We start from the raw sequence: 18,948 nt of genomic DNA, 5'->3' as shown, positions 1-18,948 counted from the left end.
TCCCCCCCCAGAGCCCTCCGCAGCCGGAAATCCGTCTGCGGACGGCTCTGGCCTGGCTGGGCCTGGCCGGCTGCTCCACGGAGCTGCTGCGGAGCACAGCCAGCCGCAGAGGATTCCAGGGGGGAGGAACAGAGCGCATCCCCCCGTCAAGGATTCTGGGGGGAGGGATGGAACGCCTCCCCCCCACCATCAACATAATCCGCGAAAGGTAAGTGACTTTCGTACATCCCTAGTGCTGAGGAAGCTATGCGATCAGTAGCTGGAAGAAGACATGGGGCCGTCGAGAGCTGTGATTGGACAGGAGGGAAATACAAACACCGCCGTATATGGACAGGCAGGGGAGGGGACTACAACCAGATATGGTAGCGAAGGTGGAAAATCAGAGCACATTAAGGGAAAATACCGGGGTATCAGGGTATTGAAAGCGGGAGCACAGAAGCGGGAAATTCTGGTTCCAATTCAAGGTGGGTACTGCGTAGTGTGAAAGACAAGCGGTGAAACCTCATTGGAAGCGAAAAAACCTGTAAGTGTAGATCGGCCCTGAGTTAGGGCCAAACTAAATGTGTTTCAAATCACCCATATAGTAGAGCACAGCAGAGCTATGTGTGATTGCATTATTTACTTCAGTGTAAGGCTGGGACCATGGCTCTCGGGGGGGGGGGATTTACAGTACCCCCATTTTCATCCTGAAATTCCACCCCACCCACCACAGGGTGGGGGCTTAAAAAAAGAAAAGAAAAACTGTCTCCATTAATTCCACTCATGCGGGAGGGTGTGTATGAAATTTCGGGGATGGAAAGCTTAAATCCCCTCCTCTTGGAGTGCTATGGCTCCAATCCAATTAGGGGTATGCATGCTTACACTGAATTAAATAAGCCAATCACACAGAGGTATGCAAGATTTGAAGAACGTTTTGTTTTCCCTCTATTCTTTTTTATTCTTCTCTTTATCACTAAACAGAAACATTCCCAGCTGTCCTCCATCAATAGACCCTCCCCCCACACACACACACAAAGAGATGGAAGAGATGAGGACTTGAAAATGAAATGTATAAATATCAGTTTTTAAAAAAGTGAAAATAAAGGAGAAATGGTGTTTAGGGACAGAAGTGGACTGGAATATTCTTGTGTAATTTAAACAAACATTTCTATTTGTCCAAGAAAATCCTTGGAAGCTTTCAATTCTAAAAGGGTGCTAACAATGGAGTTTAAAAGCGGCTTAATTGTAAAAAAGCGAAATCCTTATGGATACATTTTCCCCTTCATTATGTCAAATAAACAGCTGTGCAAATAAAAGCAGCATTACCAAGACACATTGGGACTTTTCAGAGTTTGGGATCTCTCAGTGCTTTCAGTGTCAGCAAGTCATTTGTAATAATAATGTAGTTGGCACACACAGCCCCAGCCTGTTGATCTGTCAGGATTATTTTCTTTCAGAAGCAAATAGAATTATTTACTTTGAAGTCATATTGCTATAACTGTGTGTAGGCTGTTTACACCTGCACTGACTGCCATCACTGCTTCTGCTGAACACATGTGTGCTACTAAGAGTACATTAGCACCCGTACACAGAAGTGGCACTGTCCCCACATAGAGGACTTGTGACCTATATAACAGGGGTGGGCAACCTTTTTGGCTCCTAGAGATGCATACAGTGATGGGTAGTGGGTTGGGACTGCACCCACATTTGCACACATGCACACACACTCATGCACATGTATGTGCACATGCGCACACACGCGCGCGCACACACACAAGCTCTGGGGCACCGCAACGCATGCTGAGAGACATGAAGGTTTTGCTCCAGGGCATCTCAACTTTGCCTACAGTGTCACCCTAGTTGTGGTGACCTAAATATCCTAAAAAGGACTTACTTGCAAAGATATAAAACGATGTGGCTTCTTTTCTGTCAACTTGGGGAACACTGAACCTGAGAGAGTTGGTGGCGTCCTCATGGTCAGACTCTTCTGGCTAATTCTGAGGCACTTAGCTGGGACTGACATCATTTTCTGTATCCAGCGATCCAGATCAGGACAGCCAGGGAGCTGATGCCTGTCCTCAGGTATCCTCAACAAAGTCCAGGCTACCTCTCTTGCCCTTTGCCCGGAGACCAGGAACTCCCTGCTGATTCACCAGAATGGGTCCTTCTCACAAGGTACCTTTTTGTGGTGTTGCAAGCTGGGATTGCCTGTCTGGGGTTGAAGAAGGCAGGAATCAGGACCCACTCATACATGATGCCACCTCATGGCAAGCTGAAGCCACTGTTAAGACTTCACAGAGGTTGCCATCTGCTGCTTTTGAAGGTTACATTAATGCATAGCTGGCAGTCTTCCACTAACTATGTTTCTGTTTAGTTTCTGAGGTCCAGTCAGCATGGATCTGTGAGTCTGGTATCATGGACTAGCTGAGATATTGCACACTAGAATCTGGAAGAGGTTCCTTCACAGATGGTTCATTTCACTTTAAACACAAACCTTTTCAATGGAGTCAGCTCACACATCCATCTACCAATCATCAAATGTTGAGTTATCTATCAAGGGTTTAGAAATCAAGCAATGTCCATGGATATGGGAATCAATCCTAATTGTACATGGCAAAATTCCCTTGAAGTGGGATTCTAGTTCATGAAAGGTTATGTGCTAGAATAAATTGGTTAGTCTTTAAGGTGCCACAAGACACTTTGTTGTTTTTGCTGCAATGGACTAACATTGTTACCCCTCTGGAACTTGAAACGAGGTTATTTGAAGGAGTTCAGAATGTAATAGCTTTGTTTGTTTTGTTTATACCTCAGCTTTCCTCCAAGGATCTTAAGGTGGCATACATTGTCCCCCTGTCCCGTTTTACTCTCACAACAACCCTGTGAGGTAGGTTAAGTTGAGAGGTAGTGACTGACCCAACTTCATCCAGTGCATTTCATGAGCCCTATTCATTCTTTTACAGGGTTTAGCTAACACGTGAGGAAAGGGGGTGCTCCAGTCCAGCCCCTCTCTATTGCCACATCCATTGCCCTCTATTTGTGGAGAGGGTCTCCTTTTCAGCCCTCCATGTGTAAAGGGTGACAGATGTGACAGGGGAGAGGGACAGGCCTGGAGTCCCTCTCCCCCTTCCTCATGGATTAGCTAAACCTCGTAAGAGAACTCCTGAAGTAGGGATATGCAGATTTTGTTAACTCCATTCTGTCTGTGTTTTGCATCTTTCATTCCATCATCCACTCATTGACGGAATCACATATTTTTAGGGATGTATGAGAATTTCATTCCACATGAGACTCACGCTAGCACTAATGTGCATTAGCAAAAATGTGCATGAGTGCATTAACACAAGTGTGCACTTGGGCTAATGCGCACTAATGCTATTGAGCTCTTGCGCTAATATGCATTAGCACAAGTGCAGATTTGTGCAAATCCCCCTAAAGAGTAAACAAAAATAAAAACTTGTCTGCAAGTCTGTGCAACTTGGAAAAGTCTGTGCAACCTGGAAAAAGCTGGCCCATTGTGCAATCCACAAATTGGATTCATACAAATCCAAATGCATTTAAATCTGCTGTGGATTTCTCTGACACCACTAGCCTGAATAGGGCTATGGTTGATTGGGGATTTGAACTAGGCTTTTCTAGCCCAACACTCTAACCATAGCAGTGCACCATACCATTATATCATACTGCCTTGTAGCTTTAAGCTAGCTAAATTTCTGCACACTTGTCCAATGTCAGTGGACATATCTGCTTCAAACAATGTTAACGAGTAGTTATATGATTCTATCCAAAGACACAGCACTGCAGTGCTCTTAAACACCGTGTTCAACATGAGTTCAAAATATCTTTCCACAGTGCTACAGATGTTAATGTAAAATATTGGAGCGCTAGGGGCAGGCCACGCCAGGTAAAGGGAACAAGGGAGAGATGTGTAGTATCTGTCCCCTGCTCCAGGCCTGTCCAGAGCCAAAGGATGGCTGGGGGAGGCGTGACCCCATCTTCTGGCCTTCGTTTGCTGCTCTGCAATGCCAGGTCTGTTACCCAGAAAACCTCCCACATCCATGACATGATCCTGGATGAGGGTGCAGACCTGGCATGTATTACGGAGACCTGGCTGGCCGAGGCTGCTGCTCCAACCCTTGCAGCCATGTGTCCAGCTGGATTTTCGTATGCACAGCAGCCGAGGGCTGGGGATCGGGGAGGGGGAGTGGCTGTTATCTACGGACAGTCCTTGGTCTTCACCAGACCCCCTCTCCGGGAGACCAAGGTTGCTGAGTGCATGTTCTGGAGGTTGGGCCCGAAGGGCAGTCTGGGGATTCCGCTCGTGTACCGTCCACCCCGCTGCACGACTGACTCCCTGGCCGAGGTGCTTGAGGTGGTCTCTGATGTGCGTGTACAGTCCCCTAACTTACTGGTGTTGGGGGACTTCAACGTACATTCGGAGGCCATCCTCACAGGAGCACCTCAGGACTTCATGGAGACCATGGCCTCCTGGGAGCTGCACCATATTCTAACTGGGCCCACCCATGTACCCGGTCATGCACTAGATCTTGTGTTTGTTTCTGGAGAAGCGGGGAGTGATCTGGAAGTCGGGGGTATATCCACCACCCCCTTGTCATGGTCAGATCACTATCTGGTGATGTTGGACTTCTCGGTTCCACAACCCCTCCGCAGGGGTGGAGGACCCATTAAAATGGTCCGCCCCAGGCGTCTTATGGATCCAAATGGATTCCTGAACGTGCTTGGGGATTCTCTGGGGCATGCCAACGGCCACTCGGTCGAGACCCTGGTGGGTGGCTGGAATGCCGCAATTACTGGGGCATTAGATCAGGTGGCTCCGAAACGCCCTCTCCCCCTGAACAGGGCTCGGACTGCACCATGGTTCAATCCGCGGTTACGAGCTCTGAAACAGGAGGTGAGACGGCTAGAGCGCCGGTGGCGGAAGTCTCGCTCCAAAGACGATCAGACACGGGCTAGAGCTGTATCTTCAGCCTATCACGTGGCGGTGAAGGCAGCAAAAAAGGAATATTATGCTGCCTCCATCGCGTCTGCAGAGTGCTGCCCCAGGAGGCTCTTCCAAGTGGTCCGGAGCCTGGTCGGTCTTGTGGCTCCGGAACCACTGGAGCATTCTAAGGCCTCCTGTGAGGCTTTGGCAAGGCACTTTGCAGATAAAATTGATCAGATTAGGTGTGTTACTCTGCACACTGTGGATACAGTTAGTGAGCAAGAGGCGGCCTGTGGCAAACCGGTTTTGTGGGATCGGTTCCAGCTTCTTCCTCCTGATGAAGTGGACAAGGTGCTTTCATCTGTAAGGCCGACCACCTGCTTACTTGATCCTTGCCCATCTTGGCTCATTATGAGCTGCAGAGAGAGACTGGGTGAGAGGATCAAGGCGGTGGTGAACGCCTCCCTTGAGGAGGGAGTGATGCCATCAGCTCTCAAGGAGGCAGTGATAAGACCGCTCTTAAAGAAGCCCTCCTTGGATCCTCAAGTTCTGAACAACTTTCGCCCAGTCTCAAATCTGCCATTTTGGGGCAAGGTGATTGAGCGGGTGGTGGCGGTGCAGTTGAAGGCACACTTGGAAGAAACTGATTATCTAGACCCATTTCAGTCGGGCTTCAGGCCTGGGCATGGGACAGAAACGGCCTTGGTCGCCTTGGTGGATGATATGAGGAGGGCTCTGGATAGGGGTGAATGCTCCTTCCTTGTTCTCCTCGACCTCTCAGTGGCTTTTGATACCGTTGACCACGGTATCCTCCTGGACCGCCTGGAGGGGTTGGGCATTGGAGACACTGTATTGCGGTGGTTCCAGTCCTTCTTCTCCGGCAGGTACCAGAGGGTAGCACTGGGGGAGGAGGTTTCGGACCCATGGCCACTTACTTGTGGGGTGCCACAGGGTTCCATCCTCTCCCCGATGCTATTTAACATCTATGTGAAGCTGCTGGGGGCTATCATCAGGAGGTTTGGGGTGCAGTGTCATCAATATGTGGATGACACGCAGCTCTACCTCTCATTCAAATCTTCACCAAGGTTGGCTGTAGAATCCCTGTCCAAATGTCTGGAGACGGTGAGTGGCTGGATGGGGAGGAATAAGCTGAAGCTCAACCCTGACAAGACCGAGGTACTTTTGGTGGGAGACAAGAGGAGGCTGGGGGATGTTGACCTGGTGTTGAATTGGGTACGGCTACCCTTGAAAGACCAGGTCCGCAGCCTGGGGGTCATTTTGGACTCCCAGCTGTCCATGGAGGTTCAGGTGTCAGCTGTGAGCCGGACAGCGCTGTATCAACTCCATCTGATATGGCGGCTGCGCCCCTTCCTTCCCGACCCTCTGCTCCCATCGGTAGTACATGCCCTGGTCTCCTCTCGTTTAGACTACTGTAATGCGCTCTACGTGGGGTTACCCTTGAAGACGGTTCGGAAACTGCAGCTGGTACAGAACGCGGCGGCTTGCCTGATTAAAGACAGCCGCCGGCGAGATCACATCACTCCAGTGCTGAAGGAGTTGCACTGGTTACCAGTTGTTTTCCGGGCCAAATTCAAGGTGTTGGTTTTGACCTTTAAAACCCTATATGGTTCCGGCCCAGCCTATCTTAAGGAGCGCCTCCAGCAACACCAGACAGGCCGCTTAACAAGATCAGCCTCGGATGGCCTTCTCTCTGTCCCATCAGCCAGGACAGCTAGACTGGTGGGGACGAGGGAGAGGGCCTTCTCTGTGGTGGCCCCCACTCTGTGGAACTCCCTCCCTAGGGAACTCCGTCATGCCCCCTCTTTAATGAGCTTCCGTCGTGCATTAAAAACGTGGTTGTTCAGGCAGGCATTTGGGGTGGGTTAGGGTATTTAAAAAAAAAAAATTATGGTAAAATTTTATTGTTTTAAATTGTTTTATGGTGGGTTGTACATCGCCCAGAGTGGCTGGGTGACCAATCAGATGGGCGATTAATAAATTTAATTAATAATAAATAATAATAAATAATAATAAAATATATGCATCTATACCAAGTCATTTAAGGGAACAAAACATTCATTTTGAACAAGAAGCAACACAAATCATAGATAAGTAGTAACAGGGAAAATAAAGACTTTTTTACCTATAGAAGGATCCTGTTATGGCACAAACAGAATTTCATGGCATAGTGAGAGCTGTATAAAACTTAATAGAAAATATGTATTTGCATTTGTTGGCCTTGAATTTAAATGCTATGAATGATGAACAAAAAGTACTTTATTCAACAAATTATAGCATATAGCACTTAAACATTTTAGGCTAGGAAGAGAGAAATATTTTTGTAGGGCTGTGCATGGACCCCTCGCTTCACTTCAGATTCTGCTTCAGACCCTCCAAATCAGCCCTGCTTTGACATGGACCAGTTTGGACCCCCTCTGCTTTGACTCGGATCCGAATCTGGAAGTGAGATTCAGATATCCAGATCAGTCGGTTTGAGTGTTTTCCCATTGACTTGCACGGGAAAACACAAATGGCCAGAACTTTTTCAGTTTTCAAGATAAGCACATGTAATGTGGGGCCCTCTCTGTGCCCATGGAAGGGATCCCACTTGCCAAATTTCAGACAGTTTGGCCCAGTACTCTTTGTGCTAGCCACAGCTGAAATTTGTTCCCCCCCCACTAGAAGTCTCATAGCAAAGAGCTATACCTCTCAACCTCACGCCTCCTCCTCCTCCTGCCTGCTCAGCTGACAAGGACTGCTAGCCATCTCCTGCTTGCGAGGAGACAGCCAGCTAGTGGTGGGGGTGTGCACTGCACTGCTGGTTGGCTGTCCTTGACAGCCGATCAGGTAGGAGGAGGAGGCATGGCACACACCACTGTCACTAGCCGTCTCCTGCTCGCAAGGAGGAGATGCCTAGAGGCTGAGGTGTGCACTGCACCTCCTCCTCCTCCTCCTACCTGGGTAATTCACAGTACTTTTTGCATATATGTCTATGTGCACACAATAGACTTATACACAAAAGGTGCTGTGAATTGGCCATATACTCAAGATTCACAGCATTTTTTGCATATAAGTCTATGTGCACATAGACTTCCAATCACCATGTTTTTTTAAAAACATGGCTACTGTGGTGGAGGGATCAGTGAGTGGAGCAGGGGCTTGGCAGGCAGGCATCCAAAGAACCTGGACAGGGGTGGGTTCTCACATCCCTAAGTAACACCACCAAAATGATCTCTGTCTCTGAAATGCAGCTGTTTTTCTCCAGTTATTCAGTCTCCCCCCACCCTCCTCCACCACTGTTACTGATTGGAGATTGCTGGGTTACATTCAGCCCTGATTTGGGAACTAGTGTTTCCATTCTCCAAAGCTCGCCCACTGCCTCCCTCCCTCCCTCCCTCCCTCCTCCTCCTCCTCCTCCTCCTCCTCCACTACCCCCCTCCTCCTCAACCCCTTGCTGAACTTTCTCAAGTTGGTACTTTTGGCACCAGGCTGTCTGGGCTGCTCAGAACGGATCACCGAGTTGGACGAGGGGCTTCGTATACAAGCCACTTTGCTTTGTGGTGCCTCATTGCTGTTCTGCTGCTCCACCTCGTATCATGTGGAGGCACCTCCAAAGCAACCGGCTTTGACTCATTATTTGGGCTTTGGAACAGAGTGGTGCACAGCCCTATATTTTAGGGATGGCAGAGAATTCCTCCAAGCATCTCGGTGAGGCCGAATGCCAGTGCATTCGGCCCCCCGAACTCCGTGGTGAAACGGCCTGCCACCCCCCCCCGTGGATCCCCCCCCCCCGGGACAAGACTTATCTGGGGCGGATCTTCCAGGCGGCGGCGGCTCCGGCGGCGGCTTCGGCAGCGGCGGCTGGTCTTCCGACCGGCTACTGCTGCCGCCATTTGCAGTCTTGTAAAAAAAAAAAAACACCATGTGATAGGCTACGTAAAGATTTACGTAGCCTATCATGGCTGGGTTTAAAAAAACAAAACAATGACGATGTGATAAGCTATGTAAAGATATATGTAGCCTATCATGGCTGGGTTTAAAAAACAACAACTGCGTACACAAATGGCGGCGGCTATGGCCGCCGCCATTTGCATTCTTTATTTTTGGCCGTCTTAGTCTACATAAATATTTACGTAGACTATGACGGCGAAAATAAAGGGGAACGCAAATAGCATAGCGGGCGCTATTTGCATCCCTTTTTGATTTGCCGTTTTAGCCTACGTAAACATTTACATAGATTAAGACAGCCAAAACTAAGGAACGCAAATGGCGGTGGCCGTAGCCACCACCATTTGCCTATGCGGGTTTTGGGGTTTTTTTTCCCAGAGCCCTCCGTGGCTGGAAATCCGGCTGCGGATGGCTCTGGCCTGGCTGGGCCTGGCCGGCTGCTCGGCGGAGCTGCCGTGGAGCACAGCCGGCCGTGGAGGATTCCGGGGGGGAGGAATGGATCGCCTCCCCCCCCATCGAGGATTCCGGGGGAAGGGACGGAACGCCTCCCCCTCCACCATCAACATAATCCGCGGAAAGGTAAGTGATTTTCGTACATCCCTACTATATTTTAGTAGTACAAGTTCTCTCCATCCAAGAAAATGTTAAAGATAACTGTAATGTTCATAAGCCAAAAGGACTTCTTCATTATACACAATACTTTTGCTCTCAGACAAAATTGTTTCCTATACAGGCCACATAGAATTTAACTATGATAACATCAGTAATGTTGTAATTGTTTAAAGAAATACTGCACTGCAATAGTATACCAATGATGGGCATGCAGTAATAAAATGGTGCAGTACCGCAAAATTAATACAGTATGAAGGATTAAGCTGAATTTTCTTTAAGCACCATCTGAAAGCAGATGATACACCAAGTATATTGGCTGGAGTCCATTTCTTTATCTTTCTTGTAGTCCAGTGATTGCCAAACCTGGCTCCCCAGATATCATTGGACTACAACTCCTAGCATCCTTGATCATTGGACATGATAGTTGAGGATAATGGGGACTGTATTCCAACAACATCTCAGCCTTCAAAGTTGGGACCCACTGCATGTAGTGTGTGTACAATTATTGTTACTATTGTGATCATTCCCAAGAGAGATGCCAAATGAGACCTCACCCATCTCATATTCTGGTGAACGGTAGGAAAGGAAGCACTGTAAGATTTCTAAGTAATCATCTGAAATAACATCTTTGCCAGGATCTGCTGTTTCTCAACTGAGAAGAATCTTTCCCTATGATCCATGATATGTATGGGGGCATTGGCTTTATTGGCCATGTGTGGCATTAGAGACACTGCTTTCTCAGTGCTAAATAATTGTGGTATGCACCATCCACAGGATTCAGTTTGGACTCTGAGTTGGTGATTTAGAAAACAGCCCAGTTTGGTTCAGACTGACTCAGACACCATCCACTTTATTTCAGATCCAAATCTGAATCTCAGTTCAGAAAATCAAATCTTCATTCCTCCCACTGACTGTCAACTAACAGTTATGACTTGTTCTGTTTATCAGAATTGGTTGAAATTTGCAGGCATAATAGTTCCTCCTCCGTATGTGGGGAGTTTGCCAGCCAGATTTCAGACAAATAGGTGCAGGGCTTTTCTTTTCTTTTCTTTTCAACTATGCACCTTTACATTTTTATTTTTTAAAGGAAACTTCTAATAACTTTTAAAAAATTATTTCTTGGCAGAATTGGATGAAATTTGCAGGGATAGTTACCCCTTCTGACGGGATTAAGGCTGCCAAGTGTCAGATGGATAGATTCAGGGAGGTTTGTGCAAGAGCAACCTTTTGAGTTTGGGGCTTTCCAAAAAAAGGATGCACCTTATCCCCCTGTGCTTTTTGTTATGAAAATGACATACAACATAGAGGTGGCCCTAGTTAAGAAACTTGAAAAAATTCAGAAGACTAAGTTTGGTGGCTAGGGAGTTATGGTGAATGAAAAACAGTTTACAACCTTTTTTTCCCTGCTCGATTGGCACGAAAGTCACAAAAAATTCAATAGGACATGGGTGGATAATGGATGTGGAGCATACAGTGGCAGAGGCAGAAGGACTTGAACATCCAGCATTTTCCAAGTTTGCATCCAAAGGCTACACCCTCCTAAGCAGTCTTTGAGCCCATCTAGTGGAGTCACTCTACTGTGATGGCAGGTCAGGGGCTGGGACGGGGGGGGGCAATGGATCCTGTACAGCCATGGCCTCTCCCTGCCCACCAGCATGCCCCATTCCTCCCCTTTCCTCCCTTCCCTAAGGTTGCAACGCTGACCTCTGTTAAGGTAGCCACCATGGTGCTTTCTGCAGCAGTTAGAAGGGGCTTGGGGGGGATCTGAGGGGGGAGGGGAATGCACACTCAGATCTCCTTGGTCAGAGCTCCATCTCCAGCTGCAGAGGAGGGGATCCACAGCATCCTATGGTGCCCCAGACATTGCTCTGTTAATGGCTTTTAATTAACAAAACATCCTTCAAAATGCAAGTGTATTTCATGGGACAGCAGTCAGGTTATATGTTTTAAAATAAACAGCAATGTTGTGGGGATCAGAGTGAGCAAGGGGGGCCCTGTTCTTCTTCGCAACTCATCAGGCTGCGTGGCAGAGTGTAAATATTAACTTTCCCTGGATCACCTCCCAGATGGGTGTATTAAAACAGGTTCCAGATGTGTCTGGTCAAATTGTCCTGTTCCTGATAATCAATGCCATTCCAACTTTTGGAACTTTTAATGAGTGTGAGATGTCTTTCATGGTGATAGACATTTGAGGAAGAGGGGCAGTTTCATTTTTGGCAGTGATGGGGCAACTTGATATTACCTTGTGAGGTGCTTCTTTGTTTCTGATTAATGAGAACATAAGCTGTTCTGGCTCCGGGGACATGAACTGAATAGATCAGTATAGGCATTTTTCACTTCCTACAGTCCCAAGTGAGATTTCTATCTTATAATTGCTCTAACATCATTAGTTTTGAAATGGCCCAGCCTTCTCCTCAGACAAGCGTGTAGCTCTTCATGCATGCTGGGTATTTCAACAGGATATTCACAGACCTCCTGTGGCCCATTATTTTCTGTCTCAGTCTTAGAAACTGATTCATTCAATAACCTTGAGCAGAAACACTATATTTCATTCTCACTTTTCTCATCTGCCCAAAAAGGAAAAAATCATGACCTACAACACAGATGTGTGGGTTTTTCCCCCTCCTTTGGGAACTGTATTAGGAATACAGGATTTTATACTTGTATATGAATGAAAATGTATTATGTACAGAACTATTTACATGATTCCATATCTGTCAGCATCCTCTTTATAATTCTGTTTTCCCTATCTAGTCAGGTCTAGTGATGGACGAACTTATGCTGAGTGAATTTGTTATTTACTCTGAAAGTAACAAATTTGTCCATCTGTGCTCAGATGAGAGTTCTCTTTTAAAGAGAACATGAAATCCTGTTCTCTCTGTGTTGTTGTTGTTGTTTTTGCACATGCAAAACAAGATATCAAGGTGCATCTTGGGAGCTGTAGCTTGGAATTGCATGATGAGGCATGACATCACGCATCACCATCTTATGGCCCCTTTCTGATTGGTTGTTTCCACATGGCCTGTCTGCATGATGATGTCATATTATGTTTACTTGCCATCATTGATCACCAGTATGAAGATGGACCCCACAGAGCCCTTCTCACAGAGCCAAACTTGCAGCAGTGACAAGAGAAGCAGCTAAGGAGAAACAGCTTCAAGTAAACTTGTGTGTGCGTGTGTGTGTGTGTGGGGGGGGGTCTAGGTGGTAGGATGACTGCAAGTTAAGAGGCTGAGAATCTGTACACAGCACACAACCCATATGTTTGATGCACAGAGACCATGAAGATGAACGATGCAATATTAAGCATTAAAAATCCTGAAAACATTGAGAAATAGCAGTAAAATGAATAATCAAGCAACAGACTAAATATTAAATGTCTGGAAGTTCTTAACCTGGTGTCTAAAAGTGTACAATGAAGATGCCAGGTGCATATCCCTGGAAAGGCATTCCACAGAAGGCTCTTTACCTGGAAGCCACCTGTTGCACCACTGTGGATGATGGCATCCAGGTAAAGAGCCTCTAAATATGATCTTAGCAGTTGGGCAGGAACATATGGGAGATGGCAGTCCTTCAGTAGACTGATCCTAAGGTGTTTAGGACCAACTGCCAATCCCAGTAAGCAGCCTTGCTGCCCTATTCTGCACTAACTGAAGTTTCTGTTTCTACCATCTTCAGAGGTAGCCCCATGTATAACACATTGCAATAAACCAGGAGGGAGGTTACCAGTGCATGGATAACAGTAGCCAGGCTATGTAGGGTCCATGTAGGGTCATAGCTGGTATATATCAGCCAAAGATGATAAAAGGCATTTCATGCCACTGAAGCCACTTGGCCATCAAGTGACAGAGCTGGATTGATCAGCATCCCCAGACTATGAACTTGCTCCATGTGGGGAAATGCAACCCCATTTAGAGCAGGTTAAATTAAATGCCACTTAACTGGATGGATGAACCACCTACTAACAGAACCTGCATCTTGTCTGGATTGAGTCTCAGTTCATTAGTTTTCATCCAACCCATTACCAAGTCCAAGCATCAGTTCAGGATAGTCATTAACTCACCTGCACTTGTTTAAAAGGAGAGCTAGAGTTGGATGTCTTTCCCTCCTTCCCTCTGGACAACCTCTCCCAGTGGCTTCATGTAGAAGCTAAAAAGCATGGGGGGCAAAATAGAGCCCTGATGGATACCACAACAGTCTCCACAAGGCAGAACTATAGTCCCCTAGCACCACCTTCTGGAACCAGCCATCCAAGTAGGAGCAGAACCACTGTAAAACAGTGCCCCCAACTCCCACTTCAGACAGCTTCCCAAGAATGATACCATGGCTGATAGTATTGAAAGCCACTGAGTGGTCTAGGAGAACCAACAGTGACTCACTCCCCATGCCTTTTTCCTGGCAAAGGTCATCCCACAGGGCAACCAAGGCAGTTCCCACCCTGAAACCAAGCCTAAAACCCAATTGAAATGAGTCCAGATAATCAGTACCATCCAGAAGTGCCTGATCATGGCCAGAATCACCCACTCAGTCACCAGTGGAAGATTGGCCACTAGTCTAAAGTTATTAAGATCCTTGAGACCTAACCCCAGCTTCTTCAACAGAGGTCAAACCATGGTCTCATTTAAAGTGATTGGCAGCTGGCCCTCTCTCAAGTAAGCATTGATCACTTCCTGGATCCAGGTCCTCAGGCCAGAGCTACTGGCTGTAATCAGCCAAGAAGGGCAGGAGTCAAGAATAGTGATGCAGCCAAATTTCATAATGAGTTGGCTCATTAGCTGAAACTTGTCCTTTTGTAATGCTCGCCTTTGTAATGGGCCTGGATCAATATATTATGAATTTGCTATTCAGTTCAGCATTGATTGTTAGCTTCAGAGCATGATCCAAACAATGCACCCTTGGATGATCTGATGCTGTTTCCCTCCTCCTCCTCATCGCTGCCACTGCAACTCTAGCTCTGCGAGGAGGAGAGGACTTGGTGGCACCATTCATCTTTCCATGATCGGCAATGATGGAGAGTAAATGTTACCTAGAAAGGCTACGTGAAAATAACCAATCAGTAAGGAGGTACATAACGTGGCAACATGTGACATCATTCTGCACTATGTGATTCCAAACTACAGCTCCCAAGATGCTTTTTGATACTGTGCATATACAAAAACTCATATACAAGGAAAGAGATTTCATATTAAATGCGAATTTAAATTTTCTAACTAACATGGGTGAATTCATTACTTTCCGAGGAAATAAGAAATTCACTTGAGATAAGTTCACCCATCACTAGGCTCAAAAGCAAAGGTGGTCCATACAGGCAGATCCAAGCACTCTGTCCATGTCATCAGGCCTCAACAACTGAAACTCATCCCATAAAACTGGACAAGACAGTACACTGGACACCTCCGCCACCTGGTTGGCACTGCCTATGGAGCCCAGGTCGCAGCAGATCTGAGCAATGTTATCCCCAAAGTTTACTGCAATTCGATTACAAGAAGCTGTTAAATCATGAAATGGCGGAGGCTCGGCTAGCTGGTGTTCAAAGTAAGGCATAGGAGACATCTTCCCCAGCCTCGAGCTGGGAACTTTTCAATTATTATTTTTTTTTGGATTTGTTTGGGTTATAAGGTCCGGGCAGTATGCCAGTCCAGAGGACTGTTTACATATATCCCCTTTTTCTCTCTCTCTTTTTCTTACTTCTCTTTTTTTACATCAGACATGATATACTGTATAATAAAATTCCTGTTTGTGTGTGTATAGATATGTATACATTCATATATAGATTTAGAAATGACACTATCTAAAACATATAGTATAAAATTTATTAGTGATTTGTTATTATTACTTATCCTTTTTAATTTCCTTCTTTTTATTATTATTACTATCATTATTATGAGACTTTGATTAGTAATATTTTTGGCTGGTTAAATTGTTAAGCTTTACTATATGTTAACTGAAGGGCAATATATGGTTATTGGAAATGAATTGTAGGCTTGCTCCCTTGCTGATGATATGATATTGAAATGTAAGGTTGATTATCTATGCTGTACTGAATTGTAATATTGGCAATGTTATAGGTATAACTTTTAAGTAGAATGATATTTGAAGTTCGTGTGTAATGGAGTTTAAATTTAATCCTTTTAAATAACTTTTTTATATCTTTTCTTTTCTTTCTTGCTTTCTTCTTCCTTTTCCTTCTTCTGTCCCCCCCCTTTTTTGTTATTGCTGTGTCCTCCTAAGAATACTGTATTGTTGCAAACTGTAGATAATGACTATGTTGTTGGTACTGTTTATTTCATTTATAAAGATAAAAAATAGAATAAAAAGTATTTAAAAAAAAAAGAAAGAAGAAGAAGCTGTTAAGGGTTAAATTAGATTTTACTGTACTGTAAAAGGGTGCAAACCTCCTGAAGAAGCTCTGCAGAGTGACGCTGAGAGGATGCAGTGATGAAAGAAAAGAAATAAAGGCTCCTAAGGCTGCATGCAGGATATTTCTGCATGGACCATCATTTCTGAGATGTGATTTTAACAGTGAGTGTAAATATCATCATCCATGTTTGCACATTGCAAACTTTTGTTGGAATCATTCATAATGAATAATTAGAACACACAGCCTAATTCCTATTCAGATACATAACTGTAACTCAATGGACAGCCTGCCTATTTGTATGCAAGTTTAATCTGAAATGAAGGTACACACTTACCTTGGAGTAAATCCCATTGAACTCAGTGGGATTTTCCTCCAAGGAAATTTGCTGATGTGTGTGTGTGTGTGTGTGTGTGAGAGAGAGAGAGAGAGAGAGAGAGAGATGTTATACCATTGCAACAAGTTTGTTAATTAAATGAAACCCCAAGAACATGATGTACTTTTTAGTAGTAATTTATTTGGCATTGACCATAGACTATAGCAAACAAAAAACAAGGACAAACAAACAACTGGTAAATTACACGTATATACCAATTTTCACAACAAGGGCACATTAAGTTTTTGAGTAACCAAGCTTTTAATCACATTTACAATAATTACAGGCTCTAATCCTAGCTTCATAATGTGCCTTATAGAGAGCCCAAGACTAAAGACTGTGCGGTGTTCTGGTTACACTGTATAGTAACCTTATCCAATAACCATGCTGGCTGGGGTAATTGGAGTTGTAGTCCAACACATCTGGAGGGCACTAGGTTGGGGAAAGCTGATATACAGTGCCTTGCATAAGTATTCACCCCCTGTTGACTTTTCCACATTTTGTTTTAACCTGGAATTAAAATGGATTTAATTAGGGTTTCTTGTCACTGATCTACACAAAATAGTCCCTAATGTGTGTGTGTGTGGGGGGGGAATCTACATATATTACAAAATGATTTACAAATTAAAACCTGAAAAGTCCAGATTGCATAAGAATTCGCTGGTGCAACCAACTGCCTTCAGAAGTCACATAAATAATGGAATGGAGTCCACCTGTGTGCAGTTCAAGTGTCACATGATCTCAGATTAAATACACCTGTTTCTGGAAGGCCCCAAAGTTTGTGGAATACCATATCTAAACAAACAACATCATGAAGACTAAGGAGCTATCAAAACAAGTCTGGGATAAAGGTCTGGAGAAGCACCAATCAGGGTTGGGTTATTTAAAAAAATCCTGAACTATGAACATCCTCTGGAGCACCATTACATTGATTATTACAAAATGGAAACAATATGGCACAACCACACCTTTGCCTAGAGAAAGCCATCTACCAAAACTCAGTGACAAGGTAAAGAGGTCATTAGTCAGAGAAGCAACCAAGAGGCAAATATTAACTCTGAAGGAACTGGAAAGATGCACAGCTGAGATGGGAGAAGCCATCCATGGGACAACTATCACCCAGACACTCTATAAAGCTAGGCTTTATGGAAGAGTGGTGAGAAGAAAAGAAAGCCATTGCTGAAAAAAAAGGGGGGGGAAATGTATCAAATCCTGTTTGGATTTTCTCAAAAGGCATGTGGGACACAGCAAACATATGGAAAAAGGTTATCTCTTCTGCTGAGATCAAAACTGAACTTTTTGGCCTTACTGCAAAATGCTATGTGTGGCACAAAGCTAATGGTGCTCATCGCCCTGAGAACACCATTCCCACAGGGAAGCATGGTGGTAGCAGCATCATATTGTGGGGATGGTTTTCATCAGCAGGGACTGGGAAACTCGTCAGGACTGAGGGCAAGATGGATGGAGCCAAATACAGGGCAATTCTAGAGGAAACCCTGTTTCAGTCTACAGGGACCTGGGATTGGGTTGGAGGTTCACCTTCCAGAAGGTCAATGACCCTAAACACACAGCCAAAGTTACATTGGGGTGATTTAAAAGTGAGAACCTAGGGATGCTGGAGAAATCCGGCGCAGACTCAAATGAGGCCAGATTCTAGGGATGTACAAAAGTCCCCTTACCTGGCTCCGCCGGTTTCCGCGGGGGGGGAGGCGCTCCGTCCCTCCCCCTGGAATCCTCGCTGGGGGGAGGTGCTCTGCGCCTCCCCTCCAGAATCCTGACTGGCCAGCTCCCCTCCGTTCCGCGGGGATTCCACAGATTCGCCAGCCGGCTCCGCCAGCAGCCAGACATCTGGCTGCTGGCTAGCAGGGACGCAAATGGCAGTGGCCATAGCTGCCACCGTTTGCATCCCTGTAGTCAGCCGTGATAGGCTACATAAAGACTTACATAGCCTATCACGTCTGGCTTAAAAAAACAAAAAACAACGCGCCTATGCAAATGGCGGCGTAAATATCTACATAGACTAAATAAAGTAAATAAAATAAAGTACATAAATATTTACGTAGACTAAGACAGCGAAAATAAGGGGGAACGCAAATAGCGTCCGCTATGCTATTTGTGTTCCCTTTATTTTTGCTGTCTTAGTCTACGTAAATAAATTTACGTAAATATTTACGTAGACTAAGACGGCCAAAAATAAGGAATGCAAATGGCGGCGGCTGTAGCCGCCGCCATTTGCATACGCGTGTTTTTGTTTTTTTAAGCCAGACATGATAGGCTACATACGTCTTTACGTAGCCTATCACGTCTTGTAAAAAACAACAACAACACAGCAACAAGATTGCAAATGGCGGCGGCGGCAGCCAGTCGGAAGACCAGCCGCCGCTGCCGCCGCTGCAGCTGCCGCCTCCCGGAAGATCCGTCCCAGGTAAGTCACGTCCCAGGGGGGATCCGCGGGGACTTACTTTTACCTAAATATAGCCGTAAACAACTGCCATTTAAGTTAAAGTAAGTGCTTTACAGCTTCAAATGGTGTAAAATACAGCATTTACAGCTGTTATTTTCCCGCAGTAGGGTGTGTTATATGTTAATATGTAATATTAACATATAATATGTAACACACATATGTGTTAATATATGTAACACACATATGTGTTAATGTGTGTTATACACTACATTTCCCCTCAAAGAGAAATAAGTTGTCCACCAATATGGAGGTGAATAAAAGCAGTAAAACTA

The sequence above is a fragment of the Heloderma suspectum genome, chromosome 4 (assembly GCF_057233095.1).
Source record: "Heloderma suspectum isolate Gila_16-S chromosome 4, 16-S_ref, whole genome shotgun sequence".
In the NCBI taxonomy this organism is placed as follows: domain Eukaryota; kingdom Metazoa; phylum Chordata; class Lepidosauria; order Squamata; family Helodermatidae; genus Heloderma; species Heloderma suspectum.
This window is presented reverse-complemented; position numbering follows the sequence as displayed.